At 39.5% G+C, this 9,736-nt stretch overlaps 1 pseudogene; it reads right to left on the bottom strand.

Annotated features, from left to right (window-relative positions):
* Positions 1–7,399: 7,399 nt before the first annotated feature.
* On the bottom strand, positions 7,400–8,066 carry LOC124100665 (akirin-1-like; annotated as a pseudogene).
* Positions 8,067–9,736: the final 1,670 nt, after the last annotated feature.

Raw genomic sequence — 9,736 nt, 5'->3', positions numbered from 1 at the left:
TAACTTTTTATTTTAATACAGAGTCTCCTTCAGTTACTGAGGCTGGCCTCAAATTTTGGTACCTCCTTCCTCAGTTTGCAGAATTGCTGGAATTAAAGGTGTATACCTCTTTAACCAGCTGGACATTCATTCTGTCGGGCGCGTGTGTGTTTCTTTTTGATACTAAGGATTGAACCCAGCAGTTCTTATTGCTTATTTTGGGAGAATGTCTAAGTTGCCCAGGATGTGCCTGACCCTGTTTTTTAATTAAGGCTTTTTCTTTCAACTGTTTATGATAATCAATCATAATCTTATGTATAGCAAGATGTGATTGGTGCTGGTAGTAATGCTTTCACAGGAGTGTCACTTTTGTATGTAAGTGTTTTTTTTTTGTTGTTGTTGTTGTTGTTATTGTTTTGGTACTTGGGATAGACCCCAGAGACATTTAACCACTGAGCCATATCCCCAGCTGGTTTACTATATTTTATTTTGAAACAGGGTCTTGCTAAGTTACTTAGGGCCTTGCTAAGCTGCTGAGGCTGGCTTTGAACTTGCAATCTTTCTGCCTCAGCCTCCTGAGCTGCTGGGATTACAAGTGTGCACCAACATACGTGGCTGTATATTTTTTAATGATTTTATAGCCTGCTATAGAACTTTGGTCCTTGCCTTTGTTTTAGGGGTTTTAGTAAGCAATCTAAGCTTTTGTTTAAGCAAAGCATTGAAGTAGTAGTATATAAAACAAGATGGAAATTCCATTTTTATTTCATGATTGTGTAAATTTTTCCTGTAAAATGAATGCCTTCACAATACTCAATTGTTATTGGGTTTTCATAAAATGTAGTGTGTCCTCTTGTTGTTTTTATGGTAGGTGTCTTTTTTTTTTTTTTTTTGTTTAAAATTTTTTTTTTTTAATATTTATTTTTTAGCTTTTCGGCAGACACAACATCTTTGTTTGTATGTGGTGCTGAGGATCGAACCTGGGCCGCACGCATGCCAGGCGAGCACGCTACCGCTTGAGCCACATCCCCAGCCATATGGTAGGTGTCTTAATGTGTTGATTTCTTAATGGTAGATTAATTTGTCTTGATGTCTAAATGGTAGATTCATGGTAGCATATGACAATTCAAAACCTGAAAAGAATTTTCTAAGATACATACACAAACCTTTTTTGAGATATAGACAGGTTCTTTTAATCTGTCTGTATGATCTGAAATTGTCTGTTTGTCTTTAATTTACTAGTTAGTAGAGGTCTTCATGTTTCAATTTGCCAAACTGGGTATATAGGGGTTCTCTACCACTGAACTATAGCCTCAGTTATTTTTTTAACTTTATTTATTTATTCTTATTTGTTATACACGATGGCAGAATGAATTTATTTCACATTACACATATAGAGCATAATTTTTCAAGTCACTGATTGTATACAAGTATTTTCACACCATTTGTGTCTTTATACATGTACTTAGGGTAATGCTGTCTAATTCATTCCCCCATCATTCCTACCCCCTATCCCCTCCGTTCCACTCCCTCCCCTTTGCCCTATCTAAAATTCCTCCATTCCTCATCATGTCCATCATGCCCCCCCCATCGTCATTATGAGTCAGCATCCTCATATCAAAAAAAAAAACATACAGCCTTTGGTTTTTTGGGATTGGCTTACTTCACTTAGCATTATGTTCTCCAACTCTATTCATTTACCTTCAAATGCCATGATTTTATTCTATTTTAATGCTAAGTAATGTTCCATTGCGTATATATACTGAAGTTTCCCCATCCATTCATCTACTGAAGGGCATCAGGGTTGGTTCCACAATTTATCTATTGTGAATTCTGCTGCTAATTTTATCTATTTATTAAAAATATTAATTTTTTTGTTGTAGTTGGACATAATACCTTTATTTTATTTATTTATTTTTATGTGGTGCTGAGGATCAAACCTAGCACCTCGCACATGCTAGGTGAGCATTCTACCGCTGAGCCACAACCCCAGCCCCTAACCCCAGTTATTTTAAATTTGATTTTGAGATAGGGTCTCACCAAGTTTCCCATGCTGGCCTCAAACTTGCCTCCTGTTTCAGACTCCTAAGTCACTGGGATTACACACAGGTGCCAACATGCCTGGCCTCCACCTATAGTTTTATGTATATCAATATATAAAATTTGGTAGTTTGTTATATAGAGAATAGTACCCAAATCCCAAAATATAAGGAATAAGAATGATAATGTATTCTTTTACCCTTATATATTTATTGGTCAAGAAAACAGAATTATGTCATCTGATCAAGGTCTCCTAAGGTACTGAATAGCACATATATCACAATTTATAGTGAGAATGTGTTTATGCTACCTAACTAATTTGAAAGAAGTATTTGTGGGCATGGTACAGAATTCTTATAGTTTGTGTCACTTTCAGAAGTTCTTCCCAGGTCATCAAAGTTGAAAATGCAGGAGAATATTGAGAATGCTATACAATTTCTATTCTTCTCTATATTTTCATTCAAATTATAATTTGAATTTGAAATTTATTCAACCATTCCCATCTGCATTGCAAAATCCTGCTGACTGCCAATTTTTGTATATGGCAGAAAAGAAGAGATGATATCATAATTTTGTGAATCACAAAGTTTATTGGAGTACAATGAGAATTTTAATGTAAGTTTACAATGCTCAGAGGGAAGAGAATAATATGGAAAAATCTCATAGAATACACCAGGGAGACTAAGTACTTTAACCACATAGTAATGATTTCCACAATTATTAAAGCCTACTTGTTCAATTGAGGTGGAAACAGGCCTTGTGAAAAATAAAGTCTCATTGAAGCTGAGGTTTTCCTGTATAGGAGCAGTTCTCAGAGAAGCTGGCTTGACCACCTCAGCGGACAGTCACGATAACAGGTAAGGTCTCTAATTTCTAGTTGGTAGCAGGTGGTATTGGTGGGGGAGGCTTCTGAGATTATTTTGCAGCTGATGAGGCCTTGTCACTGCTTGGTTCTAGGCTTTCAGAGAAGTGTTGGGGGCTTTCACATGACACAGTGTGGCCCTACCTTAACCTAAGCTCTCAAGGTATCTGTCAAACTCTTGAGTTGGGATCATTTATGAAGCTCAGTAGTTTAAGTCAGTAGCTGACATGAAGGGAATCTGAAAAGATGTGATGGGACATATGAGGTCTGGCAACACATCATGCTCTAGGGAAGAGGGCACACTCTCCAAAACATTAAACTATAGAAGTATTTAGAATCACTTCATAGTTACATAACACACGGCCTAGCACCAAAACCAAGCCACCCTCTGCCCTGGTTCCAGGCTCAACACATGGACAGTTGGACACAAAGTGCCAATGTCCCAAGCCTTTGTACATCCTGGATTCTGCAAAGGCTACCCAGGAGCTGTAAAGAAGGTAGGTTTTGGGCTGGGATTGTGGCTCAGTGGTAGAGCACTCGCCTAGCACAGGCGGGACCCGGGTTCGATCCTCAGCACCACATAAAAATAAAGGCATTGTGTTGTGCCCATCTACACCTAAAAATATAATAAATATTTTTTTAAAGTAGGTGGAGAGAATGAGTTCTTAGAAGAAGAAACTGGGCCTGGTGGCCGATGCCTGTAATTCTAGTGACTGGGAAGGGTTAAGCAGCAGGGTCACAATTGAAAGCCAGCCTCAGCAACTTACAAAATGCTGTTTCAAAATGAAAATGGCCACGGGTATTGCTCCATGATAGAGTGGCCCTGGGTTCAATCCCCAGTACTGTCCTCACCTCCCCTCCCCCAAATAAAAAGCCTGGTTGCTCTTGCTAGCAGGACTGTGGGGTCTAGAAATAGAGCATTTACACCAGGTTCCCACTGATCACAGCTACTCTTTACAAGGTTGGCCTCCTCCTCACACCTCTTCAAAAATCTTTCCCAACAACTTAACCTTGCCCTGAAAGTTTGTGATATTGATGAAACCTACATTTATTGTATCTTGTTTTCAAAATAATTTTTTCCCCATATAGAGTGCATGTTCACTTCAGTCACTGCATGTGTCCCTCATTGAAATTGGCTGAACATACTTTTTTACGTTAAGTTTGCTCGTGTGGACTTGAAGTGTTTATGTATACTGTGAAAGGGATTTGAATTTTACCACTTATACTCAGGTTATTGCTGATTTAAAAAAAAATAGGGGCTGGGGTTGTGGCTCAGGGGTAGAGCGCTTGTCTCGCACACGTGAGACCCTGGGTCCAATCCTCAGCACCACATAAAAATTAAATGAGTGAAATAAAGGTATTGTGTCCAACTACAACTATAAAATAAAATAAAATAAAATAATTGTTTTGAGACTTTGTGTAAAATGAACAGCTGCCACCAGGTATTAATGTTCTTCAGCACTCCTATCTTGTCTCTGAGTGCTTCTGACCTTTAGCTAGTAGCCATAAGGTTGGTTATAGAATTCAGTTGTACATGTGTTGAAATAGTATTCAGTTCAAGTTGAGCTTATACAATGTGTTTCTGAGGCTTTGAGGTCAATATTAGATGCAGGTTCCTAATGTTTACACTTGTAGCCTTGTCTCTAGTTGGTCATTGTGACCTCTTTAAATGTGCCTGGAAAATAGGTGAGGTATGTTGAAATTTGGGGGGCCATTCTTTTTTTTTTTCTTTTGGCACCAGAGATTGAACCTAGGGCCCATAACTAATGATTCACATACTCGCCACTTTTTTATATTTTAGAGATAGGATCTCACTAAGTTGCTGAGGCTGGCTTTGAACTCATGATCCTCCTGCCTCAGCCTCCTGAGCTGCTGGATTACAGGTATGAGCCACCACTCCCAGCCTAGGGCATTATTTTCAGGTTTTTCTTTCTTTTTTTTTTTTTTTTTGGTCACTATTATTTTTAAAACCTCTACTATTGTTATTATTTTTTCTGACAGATCCATCCAACCTCCCAATCATGGCATTTCCCTCTGTACTTTGAACTTTATTTCATTTAAGAAATGACTACCTGTGGGTCAAATTTGGCCTGCCATATGTTTTTCTAAGTAAGGTTTTATTGGAACACAGTCAGGGCTACTTTCTTGGCACAGGAGCAGAGTTGAGTAGTGGTGCAGAGTGGATGACTTTCGAGGCTGAATTATTTACTGGTTGGCCCTTTATGGAGGCACTTTCCAATCCTGTGTCCTTCTCTTCCCCTGTGTCCTTCTCATTCCTGTGTCCTTCTCTTCCCCTGGTGAGGCTTGAGACCTGTGTTAGTCAGGATTTTCTTGCTGTGTTAGTTAGACCTGTGTTAGTCAGGATTTTCTTGCTGATACCAAGATACATGACAAGAACAAATTAGAGAACTAAAACTTTATTTTGGCTCACAGTTTCAGAAGTCCAGTCCATGGTGGACTGACTCATTGCTCTGCGCCCGAAATGAGGCAGAATATCATGGTAGACGCACGTGATGGAGGAGTGCTGCGACACTGTTTTTGTACAAGAAACAGAGAGAGGGGAAGAGGCTGATATAGGATAGATGATGCTGGACACCCAAGGAGTTTTCAGGAAGCAGGTTTATTTAAGTTGCAGTGGTCCAGAAGGGCTGATGCCTGAAAATCTCTAGACTCTATGTCTGAAAATTCTTTTAGATTTATACTCAGTGGGGGTCCACATCCAGTGGGAAGTTACATAGCAGTTACTCATGGTCTCATATTTTTAGGTTAGACAGAAGTTTCATAATTTTTTACCAAGGAAAACAAATAGTAACTTTTGCAAAGCAAACTCTTTTTGAGACAGAATCCATTACAACATTTGTCTGCTAACTTGGCATTTAGAAGAGGAAGCTTCAAACCATAATGGACTCTCAACAAAGATCCTGCTGACATTCTTTGTGGAAATCTTATTGACTACAAGAGAAAATTATATGTTGCATTTATGGTGGGAGTCCTTGGAGAAGCTTAATTATGGCAAAGGTTTTTGGTTGGGGCTACATCATTCCCCCATTTGATGCTCACTATTTAATCCTTTAAATCAAAGAATACCATCATTTCATCTTTTTTTTTTTTAACAAGTAGCTTTTTTATTTACAACTAAGCTTGTTAACACTATATAATGAAAATGAACAAAGAATAGTATTGCAGTTTTTGGTTATATTTGAGTCAAAGACATTCATTAATAAGGAATCTTCTAGTGAGAATATTCCAGAAATTTCTCTAAGCCATCTGATAAGAACAAATATACTGAATCTATATGAATATTACCTTACTTTGGAATGTTTTAGCATACATTTGAATTAAACTCAAACATTTTCAAAATAGGTCATAATTTAAAAATGACTTTATATCCAAATTAAACAATTTTAATAAAACTTTCCTTTCCAAAAACAATAATAAAGGAAACAAGGCATTTTGTAAAATGTGGTTCTGAATAAGTCAGAGTAAAAAATACATGTATACTTAACTCCTCCTCCTCAAAAGAGAGACTACCTTCTGCTCTGCAGCCTTGGAAACAAAGTGAAGAACAGCCTATAAGCAACTTAGGGTAGGGGGTTGCCAAAACAAAGCTCAAGCAGTTGAACATGGATAGCTCAGAAGAATATGTCCAAAGAATCTGATTTATATTTTTAATAACTGATACAAAGGTGACGTCATCCCTCCCAAATAGTAGTGCTGCTGGGGCCTGGCATAGTTCCTTGCTCGACTATTCTATGCTCCTGAGCAAACCCTAATGCTTCTGTTCCAGGAGGGACTGTTTCCCTTTCAGTGTCCAGGGAGCTCTTTGTATAAATGAGGTGAGCACCAACTCCATGGTGTATTTTAAGGCTTGGAATCACAGATTTTTTTTTTTTTCCCTAACACGACTAGGTGGAGTCCACAGGTCAATGTCCTGTCTCCAGTTTGTTCTAATTTCTCACCCACATTTATAGATCCAGGACCAGAGACCTTTGCTGTATCATCATAATCACATCTAATGTCAATTCTAATGCATGATTCATATTCTGTCCCTGGAAACAGTCCCTGTATTTAATAATAATACCTATACATAAAACAATCAACTGTTACAACTTTTATGGTCACAAAACATTAATGATCTTCTGTAGAACAATCAAATGTTTTTAAGGATAATTGTCATGCATCTAATTCAGAGCCAAAATCCCCCAAATCAAAAAAATATTGCACAATAGAAATAATAACTTAAAATATACATTCACGCATATACACACTGTCACACATACTTCTTGTAGAGCCATGTTTGGGGAAACTCCATTTGTTTAGTGCCACTGAAGTTCTATTTTGCTAAACTGCTGCTCCAGGTATTTTTGTTTGGAAAATCCATCACAGTAGGGCACAGTTGTTCATGGGGTGAGCAGAAAAAAAAGATATGCTTGTGGCAACCAGAAAGTTTTAAGGTCTTTGAAGTTTATAAAATGGACCTGCAGAAATGTTTACTTGTTCTCAGTATGCATAGTCTGGAGCTGAAATATGATATCAAACCAGTTGCAAAAAGTGTACAGCAGCCATCTCTTGAGATCAAACCTGGTACCCAGATAAAGCAAGAAACCTTCAGGATACATAGCTTGTTGGTCTTGTCCCATATTGATGCATAACCTGATCATATGTGAATTTCACAAAAGATTCATACTGTTCTGCTAGTTTGGTATTGAGGATTTGCTCATTCTTCTCCCGAATTTTATCTTCAAAGTCTTTTAAGAGCGTCTCACATATTATTCCAATTTGTCCAAAGATAAAGGTGAGCTGGTCCTTCTTCATCCAGGGGGAACCTGGAGAATTAGGTGCTGTGAGTGCTGAGGAATGAGGCTGTCTTTCTGATTTCTGATTGAGAACAAATTCTAAATTGAGAACAAATTCAAATTCTAAATGTTTCCACCTCGGTAACAATCATATTGCTTTATGTTCTGAAAACATTGCTCCGGAGTGAGAAGGAGCTGCTTGGTGCCAGGCGGGGAGGGCTGCTGGAAAGTCGGCGGCTGCTCCTGAAGCGGTGGCCGTGGCTCCGCGTCCCCGGGCCTGAGGCGGGAGTGTGGCCGGGCAGAGGGGCGCAGAGCCTCCGCTTTGGGGAACCGGGGCTCAGCAGTGCCTCCTGGCACTCCGTGGGCCGCTTCAGCGTCGCGCCGCACGCCATGCCACTGAGGGGACAGGGCCAAGGGGCCCATGCGGCTGCAGCCGTCGCCCAAGCTCTGGGTCCTCAGCGGGCGCAGGAGCCAAGCCGGCTCCCAAGGCCCTCCAGCCCGGGGCAGGACCCATCGTTTCATCTTAAAAGTCTTTCTATCCACAGTTGCTTCTAGGGAGACCTAATAGTTCTAATGCAAAGAGATCCAAACATGGAAGCAATAAACAAGTTAACTGCACAAAACCTACTATGCCAACTAAACTTCTGAATCCACCAGGAGTAGAAAACCATCCTCCAAAATGTGAGCTTAGATCCCAAGCCTAATACGCTTCCAGCTTTTAACTGGCTACATGTGCTAGTTTTCTGATATTGCTAGCTATGTCTTTGACTGTCTGTTATCTCCAAATAGATGATAATGGACAATTTGAACTGTGAAACTTGGCATATACTCCTCCCTCTTCAGCCAGCAGATAATCTAATGCCAATTAGTTTTGATAGATGCCTGCATCTGGGTTTGTTGTGAGGCTAGGAGTCAAATACTGTAGCCGTTTGATTAATTATAATTTCCAGTACATCTTGTAAGTGAATAATCTAGATTAGCACTCAGACAGGAGTTCTATAGCCCCCACTGCTGTACTGTGCCTGGCAGCAGGAAGATAAGTGACAATTATTCTCTGGGGGTGGCCAGTTTACCCCAAGATAGTTGACCTCTGAGATCTAACTCAAATCTAACCATCTCCAATGGACCTCCTTTTTTTATTTGACCCTAAGTCTTCATACAAGGAGATCCCTAAGTCTTTTCCAGTTCTGTTTGGCAGTAGGAAAAATAAATATGTAATAACACCAATAGTACAGGTACCTCTCCAATTCGTTGGGAGGTGGGTATATACTTTTTCCCGCAGACCCCAAACAGCCCATATGGTGCTTTCCTTCAGAATGGGCTGGATTACTCCATAATTTATAGATCTCAGTGATGCCCTGAAAAGAACTGATCTGGTTAGTGTCTGAACTGGTGCAGTTAAAAAGAGCTAGTTTCTTTTGGGGATTTTTGCCTTTGAGACCATTATTTCTCAGCCCATATAGTTATCTGTTCAAAACCAAGTAATTTTCTTTGGCCACAAAGTAGTATTCCAGAATAATATTCTGTTACATGGTGTTTCACTGGGTGTGGTGGGCTCCAAATCTGCCAATATATTTCTTTCCAGGTACTTTTGAAGAGGGATCTTTCACCCTCTTGTTCAATGAAGGTCTAATTAGGATATAAGCACCTAAACTTATTCCTGTCCAGGACCATTCTTTACTCATGAGGGCTCCTCCACAGACCCAACAATCTTTATTTAACCCCAAGACTTTTGGCTATTCTTTCTGCTAAGTTCAGAAAGGAATTCTTTCCCAAAGAGGGAGGGTTAAGATTTGGGCTCAAACCCTCATATAGTTTAGCAGCTTGTTGTAAGGCTCAGGGTGGTTGATTTTGGATCAAAATTCTTATTCCATGTTAGAGGCTGAATGTCCAGTGGCCAGCAATACCAAGTTCCCTTAGTAGGAGGGAAAATTCTTGGGTAAGTTATGTCTCCCACATATTGGGATTTGACCCTAACTATGTTGACTTTTTACTTTCTAGAGACAAGTGGCTTCTGAACTATAGCATCTCTCTGGTGGGGCAGGTCCTGAATATATATTTC

This window comes from Marmota monax, unplaced genomic scaffold (assembly GCF_021218885.2).
Source record: "Marmota monax isolate L192 unplaced genomic scaffold, Marmota_monax_Labrador192_F-V1.1 WCK01_AAM20220418_F8-fsc00037, whole genome shotgun sequence".
In the NCBI taxonomy this organism is placed as follows: Eukaryota; Metazoa; Chordata; class Mammalia; order Rodentia; family Sciuridae; genus Marmota; species Marmota monax.
This window is presented reverse-complemented; position numbering and strand designations above follow the sequence as displayed.